We start from the raw sequence: 16,671 nt of genomic DNA, 5'->3' as shown, positions 1-16,671 counted from the left end.
ACACCGTGGGTGTTCCGGTCGGTCTATGTATTTCCTCCTCTACCTCTCATACCCAAGGTGTTGATAATAGTAAGAAAAAGAGGAGTAAGAACAATTCTCATTGTTCCAGATTGGCCGCGAAGGACCTGGTATCCAGATCTGCAGGAAATGCTCACAGAAGATCCGTGGCCACTTCCTCTAAGACAGGACCTGTTGCAACAGGGGCCCTGTCTGTTCCAAGACTTACCGCGGCTGCGTTTGACGGCATGGCGGTTGAACGCCGGATCCTAGCGGAAAAGGGTATTCCAGATGAGGTCATTCCTACGCTAATAAAGGCTAGGAAGGACGTGACATCTAAACATTATCACTGTATATGGCGAAAATATGTTTCTTTGTGTGAGGCCAGGAATGCTCATACGTAAGAATTCCACCTGGGCCACTTCCTTCACTTCCTACAAACTGGAGTGAATTTGGGCCTAAAATTAGGCTCTATTAAGGTTCAGATTTTGGCCTTATCCATTTTCTTTCAAAAGGAATTGGCCTCTCTTCCTGAAGTAAGTACAAACTTTTGTGAAGGGAGTACTGCATATTCAGCCTCCTTTTGTACCTCCGGTGGTCCCTTGGGACCTTAACGTGGTGTTAAGGTTATGATTTGAACCACTTAAAATGGTGGAGTTTAAATATCTCACTTGGAAGGTGGTCATGTTATTAGCCTTGGCTTCCGCTAGGCGAGTGTCGGAATTAGCAGCTTTATCACATAAAATCCCCTATCTGGTTTTCCATATGGATAGAGCGGAATTGCAGACCCGTCCTCAATTCCTGCTAAAAGTGGACTCATCCTTTCATATGAACCAACCTATTGTGGTGCCTGTGGCTACGCGTGACTTGGAGGATTCCGAGTCCCTTGATGTGGTCAGGGCTTTGAAAATTTACGTGGCCAGAACGGCTAGAGTCAGAAAAACAGAAGCACTGTTTGTCCTGTATGCAGCCAACAAGATTGGCACTCCTGCTTCAAATCAGACTATTGCTCTCTGGATCTGTAACACGATTCAGCAGGCGCATTCTATGGCGGGATTGCCGTTGCCTAATTCAGTCAAGGCCCATTCCACTAGGAAGGTGGGCTCTTCTTGGGCAGCTGCCCGAGGGGTCTCGGCACTACAGCTGTGACGAGCTGCTACTTGGTCGGGTTCAAACACCTTTGCAAAGTTCTATAAGTTTGATACCCTGGCTGAGGAGGACCTCCTGTTTGCTCAATCGGTGCTGCAGAGTCATCCGCAGGAGCCCGTTTGGGAGCTTTGGTATAATCCCCATGGTCCTTACGGAGTCCCCAGCATCTTTTAGGACGTAAGAGAAAATAAGATTTTAAACCTACCGGTAAATCTTTTTCTCGTAGTCCGTAGAGGATGCTGGGTGCCCGTCCCAAGTGCGGACTACTTCTGCAAGACTTGTATATAGTTATTGCTTACATAAGGGTTATATGTTAGTTTTCATCGGTCTTGGACTGATGCTATGTTGTTTTCAAACTGTTAACTGGGTAGTATATCACAAGTTATACGGTGTGATTGGTGTGGCTGGTATGAATCTTGACCTTGGATTAACAAAAATCCTTTCCTCGTACTGTCCGTCTCCTCTGGGCACAGTTTCTCTAACTGAGGTATGGAGGAGGGGCATAGAGGGAGGAGCCAGTTCACACCCAGATCTAAAGTCTTTCTTAAAGTGCCCATGTCTGCTGCGGAGCCCGTCTATCCCCCATGGTCCTTACGGAGTCCCCATCATCCTCTACGGACTACGAGAAAAAAAAATTTACCGGTAGGTTTAAAATGTTATTTTTTTCTCTGCAACCCACTGCTAAATTGTGCTTCCTAGCTGTTTTTTATAAAATCACTTAATTAAATCTAACTCTGATTACGTCAGAGAAGGCCAGGTACCCTACACCATAAGAGGGGGTTTGAAATTTTGACTTGTCTACTTAAAGATCACCAAAATCTGATCACAAGGTCAATTACATCCCTGGGTGGGATTGAACCACCAACCTTTTGGTTAATAGCCCATGTAAGTGAAAGAGATCCTGAAGCACTCACTCATCATGGGAAAGTACCAATGTGTTTCTTACAAAAATTCTCCAGATTATTGACTTTTTAAAGTTTTTCTAGGAAACGTTCTAGATAAATGCTTATTAGCCTTTGTCAGTAGCTACTTTTGCAAGGTGTCTATGTGGCGCAATCGGTTAGCATGTTTGGCTATTAACCAAAAGGTTGGTGGTTCAATCCCACCCAGGGATGTAAATGACCTTGTAATCAGATTTTGGTGATCTTTAAATAGACAAGTCAAAATTTCAAACCCCCTCTTATGGTGTAGGGTACCTGGCCTTCTCTGATGTAATCAGAGTTAGATTTGATTAAGTGATTTTATAAAAAAACAGCTAGGAAGCACAATTTAGCAGTGGGTTGCAGAGAAAAAAAATTATGCTGGCAGAAAAGTCCAATTTAGTGACGAAACAGCTCTTCATTTTCTGATTTTATGTTTATGCTAACAAATTTGCTCTCTGAAAAGTGTCCACAAAGCCAAGTCTCTGATTAACACCTTTGTAGGGATGGTTTTTCACCTATTACTGAATTAAACTTGCTTCATTGGAAAGGCAGCAAGATGCATCCTCATTTCAATGTCTACTGAAATAATACAGGTTGACACCAGGAAACATAAACGTCACTGCATCCTTGCTGCTTCCTCATGGGGAAGACTGTTTAATGTGAAAACAAGGTGATATCTAATCAGCACACAGGTAAGGAATGAAGAAAATCTTTCTTTATGGGTGAAGATGTTTCTCACAAAATTGTTGCACCAAAGCATCATTGAAATTCAAGCTGGAAAGATGATTTTAATATATCACTTGTACATTTTGTACTGCTCTTCTGGTGACAATGTAGTTTGTTTTTGTCAATTACCATTTTAATAATAGGGTAAAGAAAATTAAGTGGATTTTTGAAAGAAAACAATACTGTCAATATACTATTAAAACAAATTAAAATGGTAAAAGTTATTGTACTTTAAGTAAAAATAAAAGAGCCAAAATATCAATCCCAGTTTTGGATTACTTTAATTAACAAAAAACAATGCATATAGCAGAGGATAGTTTCAATCTGCCTACCTCTGGGTTATGGGCCCAGCATGCTTCCGTTGCAGTACTCTGCTGCTCATGTAAGTGCAAGAGATCCTGAAGCACTCACTCATCATGGGAAAGTACCAATGTGTTTCTTACAAAAACTCTCCAGATTATTGACTTTTTAAAGTTTTTCTAGGAAACGTTCTAGTTGAATGCTTATTAGCCTTTGTCAGTATATACTTTTACGAGGTGTCTCTGTGGTGCAATCGGTTAGCATGTTTGGCTATTAACCAAAAGGTCGGTGGTTCATTCCCACCCATGGATGTAATTGACCTTGTGATTAGATTTTGGTAATCTTTAAGTAGACAAGTCAAAATGTCAAACTCCCTCTTATGGTGTAGGGTACCTGGCCTTCTCTGATGTAATCAGAGTTAGATTTGATTAAGTGATTTTATAAAAAACAGCTAGGAAGCACAATTTAGCAGTGGGTTGCAGAGAAAAAAAACTATGCTGGCAGAAAAGTCCAATTGAGTGATTAAACAGCTCTTCATTTTCTGATTTTATGTTTATGCTAACAAATTTGCTCTCTGAAAAGTGTCCACAAAGTAAAGTCTCTGATTAACACCTTTGTAGGAATGGTTTTTCACCTATTACTGAATTAAACTTGCTTCATTGGAAAGGCAGCAAGATGCATCCTCATTTCAATGTCTACTGAAATAATACAGGTTGACACCAGGAAACATAAACATCACTGCATCCTTGCTGCTTCCTCATGGGGAAGTCTGTTTAATGTGAAAACAAGGTGATATCTAATCAGCACACAGGTAAGGAATTAAGAAAATCTTTCTTTATGGGTGAAGATGTTTCTCACAAAATTGTTGCACCAAAGCATCATTGAAATTCAAGCTGGAATGATGATTTTAATATATCACTTGTACATTTTGTACTGCTCTTCTGGTGACAATGTAGTTTGTTTTTGTCAATTACCATTTTAATAATAGGGTAAAGAAAATTAAGTGGATTTTTGAAAGAAAACAATACTGGCAATTTACTATTAAAACAAATTAAAATGGTAAAAGTTATTGTACTTTAAGTAAAAATAAAAGAGCCAAAATATCAATCCCAGTTTTGGATTACTTTAATTAACAAAAAACAATGCATATAGCAGAAGATAGTTTCAATCTGCCTACATCTGGGTTAAGGGCCCAGCATGCTTCCGTTGCAGTACTCTGCTGCTCATGTAAGTGCAAGAGATCCTGAAGCACTCACTCATCATGGGAAAGTAGCAATGTGTTTCTTACAAAAACTCTCCAGATTATTGACTTTTTAAAGTTTTTCTAGGAAACGTTCTAGATGAATGCTTATTAGCCTTTGTCAGAATGGACTTTTACGAGGTGTCTCTGTGGTGCAATCGGTTAGCATGTTTGGCTATTAACCAAAAGGTTGGTGGTTCAATCCCACCCAGTGATGTAATTGATCTTGTGATCAGATTTTGGTGATCTTTAAGTAGACAAGTCAAAATTTCAAACCCCCTCTTATGGTGTAGGGTACCTGGCCTTCTCTGATGTAATCAGAGTTAGATTTGATTAAGTGATTTTATAAAAAACAGCTAGGAAGCACAATTTAGCAGTGGGTTGCAGAGAAAAAAAAATTATGCTGGCAGAAAAGTCCAATTGAGTGATTAAACAGCTCTTCATTTTCTGACTTTATTTTTATGCTAACAAATTTGCTCTCTGAAAAGTGTCCACAAAGCCAAGTCTCTGATTAACACCTTTGTAGGAATGTTTTTTTACCTATTACTGAATTAAACTTGCTACATTGGAAAGGCAGCAAGATGCATCCTCATTTCAATGTCTACTGAAATAATACAGGTTGACACCAGGAAACATAAACGTTACTGCATCCTTGCTGCTTTCTCATGTGGAAGTCTGTTTAATGTGAAAACAAGGTAATATCTAATCAGCACACAGATAAGGAATTAAGAAAATCTTTCTTTATGGGTGAAGATGTTTCTCACAAAATTGTTGTCCCAATGCATCATTGAAATTCAAGATGGAAGATGATTTTAATATATCACTTGTACATTTTGCATTGCTCTTCTGGTGACAATGTAGTTTGTTTTTGTCAATTACCATTTCAGTAATAGGGTAAAGAAAATTAAGTGGATTTTTTAAAGAAAACAATGCTCTCAATATACTATTAAAACAAATTAAAATGATAAAAGTTATTGTACTTTAAGTAAAAATAAAAGAGCCAAAATATCAATCCCAGTTTTTGATTACTTTAATTATAAAAAAAAAATGCACATAGCAGAGGATAGTTTCGATTAATCGACCTCTGGGTTATGGGCCAAGCATCCTTCCATTGCGCTACTCTGCTGCTCATGGAAGTCCGAGAGATCCTGAAGACTAAATTGATTAAAGGCCTAAAAGTACTGGACTATAAGGAAAGACTTACTAGGCTGAATATGTATACACTAGAAAAGAGGTGCCTAAGAGGAGATATTATTAATATCTTCAAATATGTAAAGATACATAACAAAGAGTTATCAGAGGAATTATTTATTAAAAGAACACGTGGTCACTCGCTGCGACTGGAGGAAAGTTCAGAATGCAATGGAGGAAAGGGTTCTTCACTGTTAGGGCAATCAGGATGTGGAATTCCCTGCCAGGGAAGGTGGTAATGGCGGACTCTGTAATTGGATTTAAAAAAGGAATGGATACATTTCTGAATGAAAAAGCTATCCAAGGTTATAATACTTAAAATATCAACATGGTTAATCCGGGGGTAACATGAGTTATAGTAGCTAACTAGTCATAAAACATTATTCAGCAAGTATGTAGAATCATCACAACTTAAAACAGGTTGAACACGATGGGCAATTTGCCTCTATTCAACCTCAAAAACTATGTTACTATATGTTACTATATTACTGTAGTATACAGAACACCACAATGCAATGAGCAGTGATAGTGAGCACTGATGAGGATACTAGAACTGACACTGAGCAGCAAGATGCAGCACTGGACTATTAGTAATGTACTGTAGTATGCTGAGCACCACAATGCAGCACAAGACAATGAGCAGTGATACTGAGCACTGATGAGGATACTACTGAGAACTGACACTGAGCAGGAGAGACACACTACTAGTATTACTGAGCAGCAATAAGTAACCACTGATACTGAGCACTGATATTGAGATTTCCACTGAGAGAACATAGCCACGTCCTCTCCGCTCTCTCTTCAATGCACGAGTAAAAATGGCGGCAACGCGCAGCTCTATATATAATATCCGAATCTCGCGAGAATCCGACAGCGGGATGATGACATTTTCCCTTGTTCAGGTTTTCCGAGTCAGGCGGGAACAACCGAGCCTGCCTCAGACCAGTGTAAACCACGTGGAGTTCGTGGGGAATTCGGTTCTCGGAGAACCGAACCCGCTCCTCTCTACCTTATACCCATCAATTTTTTTTATTTTCAATCTGAGCCCCTGCAGTTTTCTGTAAGCATCTGCTTCGCTATGATGATCAACAAGTCACAAGGGCAAACACTCAGGGCTTGAGGCATAGATCTTTGGACCAGCTGCTACAAGCATGGCAGAGGTGTCACTATCACTGGTGACACCCAGAGAGGTGGCGAGGGAGATTGTAATGCAGTGCGTGCAAATAAGCAGCGCAATGGTAAAAAGGAGGCATGATTTCATAGGTAGGGGCGTGGCCTGGTGGCCTGAATCTACATTTTGTTGCTCCGGGTGTCCCGGGGGTTGGGGGCTGCACCCGGGGACTAGTGTGTAAGCGGTGCTGGCTCCTGCACAGTGACAGGGCATGGCCACCCAGTATGACACCTCCCTTCTTGACCATGCTGTAATTGCAGTCGCACTGCAGTTCAGCGTGATCATAAACAATGGTGTAGCCTCCTGCTGGTGCAGACTGTATGTGCGCGCAGGAAGCCGCCACCATTTTTGTGATCACAGCGGCTGAATGTGATGTCATACAGCCGCTGTGACCACGCCCCCTGTGTCTCCTCCATTGCAGACCCCATTTTGAAGCCTTGCCCCCGCACTGCTCCATCCCTGACTTGGAAATGGAGTGTTGCTGACCCCACTCTCCCCCCCTGCCCCGATTGACAGGCAGAGGCGATCGCATGCAGGCACATGCGTATGCTCTTAGCAATTTTTGCAGTTGGATCGCTTATTGTGATTGCAATCCAACCTGAATCAGGCCCTATTACCTATCACAATGCGCTGCGGGCAGTACAAAATTGGGTTAATATAGGAGAAAAACCCCCAGACCTGTGCTCCTTAACTGTACCTGGTGGCTAGTGGAGCGGCTGCCCAGTAATCAGTGTCCACCCCAGTGCGCACACGGCCCACCCCCTACGGCCATGCTCCCCTTAATCAGCGGCCTCGTGATCCGGAAGGGCGGTGTGTGTGTGACTGACCTTAGGAAGAAACCGGAGCCTCCGCTGCAGTGACCAAGCAACCAGGGCACGGGAGTATACAGCGCCGCTGGGAGTGATGAAGCTGCAGTAAAGATGTCTATTAGACCTAGCCTGCTGCAGCCCTTGTAGATTCTCATAAAACAAGTTCTTCTTTTCTTGTCAAAATTAATAGCTAAGAATAGGCTGCCTGAGGCAGGCCCCTGTTAAGTTGCCTGCTACTGAAGGCACCAACTACAAACTGAGCTCCCTGTTCATGGAAGCGGGGTTATAGAGGAGGATGCGCTGAGCATCTTGGGAACAGTCAAAAGCTTTGAGCCGGTTGGTGCCTCAGATCAAGATCCTACTCTACACCCCAATGTGAATCCTTGTGGAGTCCAGTGTACCCCACAGAAGAAATTAATGTGTCACACCCATTGGCAGCAACCTTAGAATAGCTGCTGACGGGCACAATTGAGAAAGGAAGGGGGGGGGGGGCATTTGAATCCAGCACATAGATGCAATTCAAATATGTAATTTGTACCTTCCTATTTTAAAATATAATGGATGAACCTCACCCTGTGAGAACAATCTTCATGATCAAGAGATCTAATATGTAAAATAAGTATGAGTTGGGATAGGGCTGGGGAGGGTGGCAGCTCGGGCAGCCCCTCCCCCGTCAAGTTAAGGAGATTCAACTGAGGAAGCACAAGGGAACTCTCGTCTGGGGACAACAACTGCAGGGAGACCACATCTTTTCAGATGAACATGGGAGGGCGGAAGGCTGCCTAATACTGAAGCACCATCAAATATCAAACCATATCCAACAACTAGTACAAGCATTCCTGGGGGAAGGTCTGCAGCAGACGGATTTGCATACGGTGATGTCATCCAAGCAGTGGGCCAAAGTTGGCTGGAACCCTCATCTGCATATAAAAAGAGAAAAGGGGCATGCAGGGCATGGCGGCCTTTTGCAGTGCTTGGATGACCCCTAGTTCGCATTAAACACCCCCACCCTCCTTTGGTGTGGGGCTCATGTTGGCCATGCCCCATCCCCTGAAGCATTCATGCTGATTTCTTGCAGCAGCTGGGCACTGTAACAGCTCCAGAGCTGCTCTGTAAGGCAAGTTAAAGGGTGTGGGCCCTGCAGCACCACCTGTAGTTCGCATTGTGCGTTGGAAGGCACAAAGTAAGCAGACGGGAGGAGAAGTCAGGATAGTACACAAGGGCATCCTTTTCTCTTAGTCCGTAAAGGATGCTGGGGTCACATTAAGAACCATGGGGTATAGACGGGATCCGCAAGAGACATGGGCACTTTAAGACTTTCAAAGGGTGTGAACTGGCTCCTCCCTCTATGCCCCTCCTCCAGACTCCAGTTATAGGAACTGTGCCCAGGGAGACGGACATTTCGAGGAAAGGATTTATTGTTAAACTAAGGTGAGCATCTTACCAGCTCACACCTTAAGCATGCCGCAGAACGTGGCATTCAACAGAACACAAGCCAACGGCATGAACAATTGCAGCAAAAAGCTGACCAGAACCGTAACACAACATGTGTATAACCACAAGTAATAACTGCAGACACAGTATGGACTGGGACGGGTGCCCAGCATCCTCTACGTACTAAGAGAAAAGGATTTACCGGTAGGTATTAAAATCCTATTTTCTCATACGACCTAGAGGATGCTGGGGTCACATTAAGAACCATGGGGTTATACCAAAGCTCTTGAACGGGTGGGAGAGTGCGTACGACTCTGCAGCACCGAATGACCAAACTTGAGGTTATCATCAGCCAAGGTATCAAACTTGTAAAACTTAGCAAAAGTGTTTACTAAATAGCTGCTCGGCAAAGTTGCAATGCTGAGACTCCCCGACCAGCTGCCCAGGATGAACCCACCTTTCTAGTAGAATGGGTCTTCACCTAATTCAGTAACGGCAATCCTGCCGTGGAATGAGCATGCTGAATCTTACCACAGATTCAGCGCATAATGGTCTGCATGGAAGCAGGACACCCAATCCTGTTGGGAGCATACAGGACAAACAGAGCCTCTGTTTTCCTAATCTGAACCGTTCTGGTGACATAAATTTTCAAAGTTCTGACCACAGCCAGAGACTTTGACTCAACGAAGGTGTCAGTGGCCAAAGGCACCATGTGGAAAGATGAACCACCTTTGGCAGAAATTGTTGACGTGTCCTCAATTCTGCTCTATCTTCATGAAAGATCAAATAAAGGCTCTTGTGATACTGCATGGTTTGTACTGTTTTCCATGTGCTCCCAGATCTTTCAAGCAAGTAGCATGGTCAAGAAAGTTCTGTTTGAAAAGAAACAAACATTTACTGTCATTGTTATGCAAATAAACTTACATTAAAGCTAACAAGAAAGCACACTCGTTCTGTCTTTAAACTGATAAAAGAAACCCCAATAATATGGGGCATGCAAAAATTGAGATAAAACTCAGTTTTGCTCCTCTCCACGGAAATCTTTAATAAAAGGCGAAATATTTGTTAGTTCTGAAGAGAAACCAGAGCATGACCAAGATTCCACCTGTCGCCTGAGTGCCATGCCAGCAGTTCTCATTCAGCTCAAAGTGAGCACCCAATTTGAATGAAAGAAAGCAGATTTCTCACCAGGCTTCCCCTTGCTATAAACATGGTTTGTACTCTTTTCCATGTGCTCCCAGATCTTTCAAACAATTAGTGTGGTCAAGAAAGTTCTGTTTGAAAAGAAACAAACATTTACTGTCATTTCTATGCAAATGAGCTTACATTAAAGCACACTCGTTCTATCTTTAAACCGATAAAATAAAACCCCAATAAGATGGGGCATGCAAAAATTGAGATAAAACTTAGTTTTGCTCCTCTCCACGGAAATCTTTAGTAAAAGGCGAAAGATTTGTTCGTTCTGAAGAGAAACCACAGCATGACCAAGATTCTACCTGTCGCCTGAGTGCCATGCCAGCAGTCCTCATTCAGCTCAAAGTGAGCACCCAATTTGAAAGAAAGAAAGCAGATTTCTCACCAGGCTTCCCCTTGCTATAAACATGGTTTGTACTCTTTTCCATGTGCTCCCAGATCTTTCAAGCAATTAGTATAGTCAAGAAAGTTCTGCTTGAAAAGAAACAGACATTTATTGTCATTGTTATGCAAATTAACTTACATTAAAGCTAACAAGAAAGCACACTCGTTCTGTCTTTAATCCGATAAAAGAAACCCCAATAATATGGGGCATGCAAAAATTGAGATAAAACTCAGTTTTGCTCCTCTCCACGGAAATCTTTAGTAAAAGGCGAAAGATTTGTTCGTTCTGAAGAGAAACCAGAGCATGACCAAGATTCCACCTGTCGCCTGAGTGCCGTGCCAGCAGTCCTCATTCAGATCAAAGTGAGCGCCCAATTTGAAAGAAAGCAGATTTCTCACCTGTCTTCTCCTTGCTATAAGCATGGTTTGTACTGTATTCCATGTGCTCCCAGATCTTTCAAGCAAGTAGCATGGTCAAGAAAGTTCTGTTTGAAAAGAAACAAACATTTACTGTCATTTCTATTAGAGATGAGCGGGTTCGGTTTCTCTGAATCCGAACCCGCACGAACTTCATGTTTTTTTCACGGGTCCGAGCAGACTCGGATCCTCCCGCCTTGCTCGGTTAACCCGAGCGCGCCCGAACGTCATCATGACGCTGTCGGATTCTCGCGAGACTCGGATTCTATATAAGGAGCCGCGCGTCGCCGCCATTTTCACACGTGCATTGAGATTGATAGGGAGAGGACGTGGCTGGCGTCCTCTCCATTTAGATTAGGGTTGAGAGAGAGAGAGAGAGAGAGATTGACCTGAGGCTGTGATACTGTAGAAGAGAGTGCAGAGTTTAGTGACTGACGACCACAGTGACCACCAGACAGTGCAGTTGTTTGTTTTATTTAATATATCCGTTCTCTGCCTGAAAAAAACGATACACACAGTGACTCAGTCACATACCATATCTGTGTGCACTGCTCAGCCCAGTGTGCTGCATCAATGTATATATATATCTGACTGTGCTCAGCTCACACAGCTTATAATTGTGGGGGAGACTGGGGAGCACTGCAGTGCCAGTTATAGGTTATAGCAGGAGCCAGGAGTACATAATATTATATTAAAATTAAACAGTGCACACTTTTGCTGCAGGAGTGCCACTGCCAGTGTGACTAGTGACCAGTGACCTGACCACCAGTATATATAATATTAGTAGTATACTATCTCTTTATCAACCAGTCTATATTAGCAGCAGACACAGTACAGTGCGGTAGTTCACGGCTGTGGCTACCTCTGTGTCGGCACTCGGCAGCCCGTCCATAATTGTATATACCACCTAACCGTGGTTTTTTTTTCTTTCTTTATAGTCATACTAGTTACGAGTATACTATCTCTTTATCAACCAGTCTATATTAGCAGCAGACACAGTACAGTGCGGTAGTTCACGGCTGTGGCTACCTCTGTGTCGGCACTCGGCAGCCCGTCCATAATTGTATATACCACCTAACCGTGGTTTTTTTTTATTTCTTTATACATACATACTAGTTACGAGTATACTATCTCTTTATCAACCAGTCTATATTAGCAGCAGACACAGTACAGTGCGGTAGTTCACGGCTGTGGCTACCTCTGTGTCGGCACTCGGCAGCCCGTCCATAATTGTATATACCACCTAACCGTGGTTTTTTTTTCTTTCTTTATACATACATACTAGTTACGAGTATACTATCTCTTTATCAACCAGTCTATATATTAGCAGCAGACACAGTACAGTGCGGTAGTTCACGGCTGTGGCTACCTCTGTGTCGGCACTCGGCAGCCCGTCCATAATTGTATATACCACCTAACCGTGGTTTTTTTTTTCTTTCTTTATACATACATACTAGTTACGAGTATACTATCTCTTTATCAACCAGTCTATATATTAGCAGCAGACACAGTACAGTGCGGTAGTTCACGGCTGTGGCTACCTCTGTGTCGGCACTCGGCAGCCCGTCCATAATTGTATATACCACCTAACCGTGGTTTTTTTTTCTTTCTTTATACATACATACTAGTTACGAGTATACTATCTCTTTATCAACCAGTCTATATTAGCAGCAGACACAGTACAGTGCGGTAGTTCACGGCTGTGGCTACCTCTGTGTCGGCACTCGGCAGCCCGTCCATAATTGTATATACCACCTAACCGTGTTTTTTTTTTCTTTCTTTATACATACATACTAGTTACGAGTATACTATCTCTTTATCAACCAGTCTATATATTAGCAGCAGACACAGTACAGTGCGGTAGTTCACGGCTGTGGCTACCTCTGTGTCGGCACTCGGCAGCCCGTCCATAATTGTATATACCACCTAACCGTGGTTTTTTTTTCTTTCTTTATACATACATACTAGTTACGAGTATACTATCTCTTTATCAACCAGTCTATATATTAGCAGCAGACACAGTACAGTGCGGTAGTTCACGGCTGTGGCTACCTCTGCGTCGGCACTCGGCAGCCCGTCCATAATTGTATATACCACCTAACCGTGGTTTTTTTTTCTTTCTTTATACATACATACTAGTTACGAGTATACTATCTCTTTATCAACCAGTCTATATTAGCAGCAGACACAGTACAGTGCGGTAGTTCACGGCTGTGGCTACCTCTGTGTCGGCACTCGGCAGCCCGTCCATAATTGTATATACCACCTAACCGTGGTTTTTTTTTCTTTCTTTATACATACATACTAGTTACGAGTATACTATCTCTTTATCAACCAGTCTATATATTAGCAGCAGACACAGTACAGTGCGGTAGTTCATGGCTGTGGCTACCTCTGTGTCGGCACTCGGCAGCCCGTCCATAATTGTATATACCACCTAACCGTGGTTTTTTTTTCTTTCTTTATAGTCATACTAGTTACGAGTATACTATCTCTTTATCAACCAGTCTATATTAGCAGCAGACACAGTACAGTGCGGTAGTTCACGGCTGTGGCTACCTCTGTGTCGGCACTCGGCAGCCCGTCCATAATTGTATATACCACCTAACCGTGGTTTTTTTTTCTTTCTTTATACATACATACTAGTTACGAGTATACTATCTCTTTATCAACCAGTCTATATTAGCAGCAGACACAGTACAGTGCGGTAGTTCACGGCTGTGGCTACCTCTGTGTCGGCACTCGGCAGCCCGTCCATAATTGTATATACCACCTAACCGTGTTTTTTTTTTCTTTCTTCTTTATACATACATAGTTACATAGACATCTCTTTATCAACCAGTCTATATTAGCAGCAGACACAGTACAGTGCGGTAGTTCACGGCTGTGGCTACCTCTGTGTCTGCACTCGGCAGGCAGTCCATAATTGTATAATAGTATCCATCTCCATTGTTTACCTGAGGTGCCTTTTAGTTGTGCCTATTAAAATATGGAGAACAAAAATGTTGAGGTTCCAAAATTAGGGAAAGATCAAGATCCACTTCCACCTCGTGCTGAAGCTGCTGCCACTAGTCATGGCCGAGACGATGAAATGCCAGCAACGTCGTCTGCCAAGGCCGATGCCCAATGTCATAGTACAGAGCATGTCAAATCCAAAACACCAAATATCAGAAAAAAAAGGACTCCAAAACCTAAAATAAAATTGTCGGAGGAGAAGCGTAAACTTGCCAATATGCCATTTACGACACGGAGTGGCAAGGAACGGCTGAGGCCCTGGCCTATGTTCATGGCTAGTGGTTCAGCTTCACATGAGGATGGAAGCACTCAGCCTCTCGCTAGAAAAATGAAAAGACTCAAGCTGGCAAAAGCAGCACAGCAAAGAACTGTGCATTCTTCGAAATCCCAAATCCACAAGGAGAGTCCAATTGTGTCGGTTGCGATGCCTGACCTTCCCAACACTGGACGTGAAGAGCATGCGCCTTCCACCATTTGCACGCCCCCTGCAAGTGCTGGAAGGAGCACCCGCAGTCCAGTTCCTGATAGTCAGATTGAAGATGTCAGTGTTGAAGTACACCAGGATGAGGAGGATATGGGTGTTGCTGGCGCTGGGGAGGAAATTGACCAGGAGGATTCTGATGGTGAGGTGGTTTGTTTTAGTCAGGCACCCGGGGAGACACCTGTTGTCCATGGGAGGAATATGGCCGTTGACATGCCTGGTGAAAATACCAAAAAAATCAGCTCTTCTGTGTGGAGGTATTTCACCAGAAATGCGGACAACAGGTGTCAAGCCGTGTGTTCCCTTTGTCAAGCTGTAATAAGTAGGGGTAAGGACGTTAACCACCTCGGAACATCCTCCCTTATACGTCACCTGCAGCGCATTCATAATAAGTCAGTGACAAGTTCAAAAACTTTGGGTGACAGCGGAAGCAGTCCACTGACCAGTAAATCCCTTCCTCTTGTAACCAAGCTCACGCAAACCACCCCACCAACTCCCTCAGTGTCAATTTCCTCCTTCCCCAGGAATGCCAATAGTCCTGCAGGCCATGTCACTGGCAATTCTGACGATTCCTCTCCTGCCTGGGATTCCTCCGATGCATCCTTGTGTGTAACGCCTACTGCTGCTGGCGCTGCTGTTGTTGCTGCTGGGAGTCGATGGTCATCCCAGAGGGGAAGTCGTAAGCCCACTTGTACTACTTCCAGTAAGCAATTGACTGTTCAACAGTCCTTTGCGAGGAAGATGAAATATCACAGCAGTCATCCTGCTGCAAAGCGGATAACTGAGGCCTTGACAACTATGTTGGTGTTAGACGTGCGTCCGGTATCCGCCGTTAGTTCACAGGGAACTAGACAATTTATTGAGGCAGTGTGCCCCCGTTACCAAATACCATCTAGGTTCCACTTCTCTAGGCAGGCGATACCGAGAATGAACACGGACATCAGAAAAAGACTCACCAGTGTCCTAAAAAATGCAGTTGTACCCAATGTCCACTTAACCACGGACATGTGGACAAGTGGAGCAGGGCAGGGTCAGGACTATATGACTGTGACAGCCCACTGGGTAGATGTATGGACTCCCGCCGCAAGAACAGCAGCGGCGGCACCAGTAGCAGCATCTCGCAAACGCCAACTCTTTCCTAGGCAGGGTACGCTTTGTATCACCGCTTTCCAGAATACGCACACAGCTGAAAACCTCTTACGGCAACTGAGGAAGATCATCGCGGAATGGCTTACCCCAATTGGACTCTCCTGTGGATTTGTGGCATCGGACAACGCCAGCAATATTGTGTGTGCATTAAATATGGGCAAATTCCAGCACGTCCCATGTTTTGCACATACCTTGAATTTGGTGGTGCAGAATTTTTTAAAAAACGACAGGGGCGTGCAAGAGATGCTGTCGGTGGCCAGAAGAATTGCGGGACACTTTCGGCGTACAGGCACCACGTACAGAAGACTGGAGCACCACCAAAAACTACTGAACCTGCCCTGCCATCATCTGAAGCAAGAAGTGGTAACGAGGTGGAATTCAACCCTCTATATGCTTCAGAGGTTGGAGGAGCAGCAAAAGGCCATTCAAGCCTATACAATTGAGCACGATATAGTAGGTGGAATGCACCTGTCTCAGGCGCAGTGGAGAATGATTTCAACGTTGTGCAAGGTTCTGATGCCCTTTGAACTTGCCACACGTGAAGTCAGTTCAGACACTGCCAGCCTGAGTCAGGTCATTCCCCTCATCAGGCTTTTGCAGAAGAAGCTGGAGACATTGAAGGAGGAGCTAACACGGAGCGATTCCGCTAGGCATGTGGGACTTGTGGATGGAGCCCTTAATTCGCTTAACAAGGATTCACGGGTGGTCAATCTGTTGAAATCAGAGCACTACATTTTGGCCACCGTGCTCGATCCTAGATTTAAAGCCTACCTTGGATCTCTCTTTCCGGCAGACACAAGTCTGCTGGGGTTGAAAGACCTGCTGGTGACAAAATTGTCAAGTCAAGCGGAACGCGACCTGTCAACATCTCCTCCTTCACATTCTCCCGCAACTGGGGGTGCGAGGAAAAGGCTCAGAATTCCGAGCCCACCCGCTGGCGGTGATGCAGGGCAGTCTGGAGCGACTGCTGATGCTGACATCTGGTCCGGACTGAAGGACCTGACAACGATTACGGACATGTCGTCTACTGTCACTGCATATGATTCTCTCAACATTGATAGAATGGTGGAGGATTATATGAGTGACCGCAT

The 16,671-nt window shown here is 43.8% G+C and overlaps 3 non-coding genes across 3 annotated transcripts; all 3 read right to left on the bottom strand.

The window, feature by feature from the left end:
• Positions 1–9,915: 9,915 nt before the first annotated feature.
• On the bottom strand, positions 9,916–10,031 carry LOC134999563 (U5 spliceosomal RNA). Its single transcript, XR_010201641.1, has one exon. It is a non-coding gene; the product is annotated as a U5 spliceosomal RNA (small nuclear RNA).
• Positions 10,032–10,306: 275 nt separating this feature from the next.
• On the bottom strand, positions 10,307–10,422 carry LOC134999519 (U5 spliceosomal RNA). Its single transcript, XR_010201597.1, has one exon. It is a non-coding gene; the product is annotated as a U5 spliceosomal RNA (small nuclear RNA).
• A 286-nt stretch (positions 10,423–10,708) lies between these two features.
• LOC134999483 (U5 spliceosomal RNA) lies at positions 10,709–10,824 on the bottom strand. The gene has a single exon (XR_010201563.1). It is a non-coding gene; the product is annotated as a U5 spliceosomal RNA (small nuclear RNA).
• Positions 10,825–16,671: the final 5,847 nt, after the last annotated feature.

Source organism: Pseudophryne corroboree, unplaced genomic scaffold, assembly GCF_028390025.1.
Source record: "Pseudophryne corroboree isolate aPseCor3 unplaced genomic scaffold, aPseCor3.hap2 scaffold_150, whole genome shotgun sequence".
Taxonomy (NCBI): Eukaryota; Metazoa; Chordata; class Amphibia; order Anura; family Myobatrachidae; genus Pseudophryne; species Pseudophryne corroboree.
This window is presented reverse-complemented; position numbering and strand designations above follow the sequence as displayed.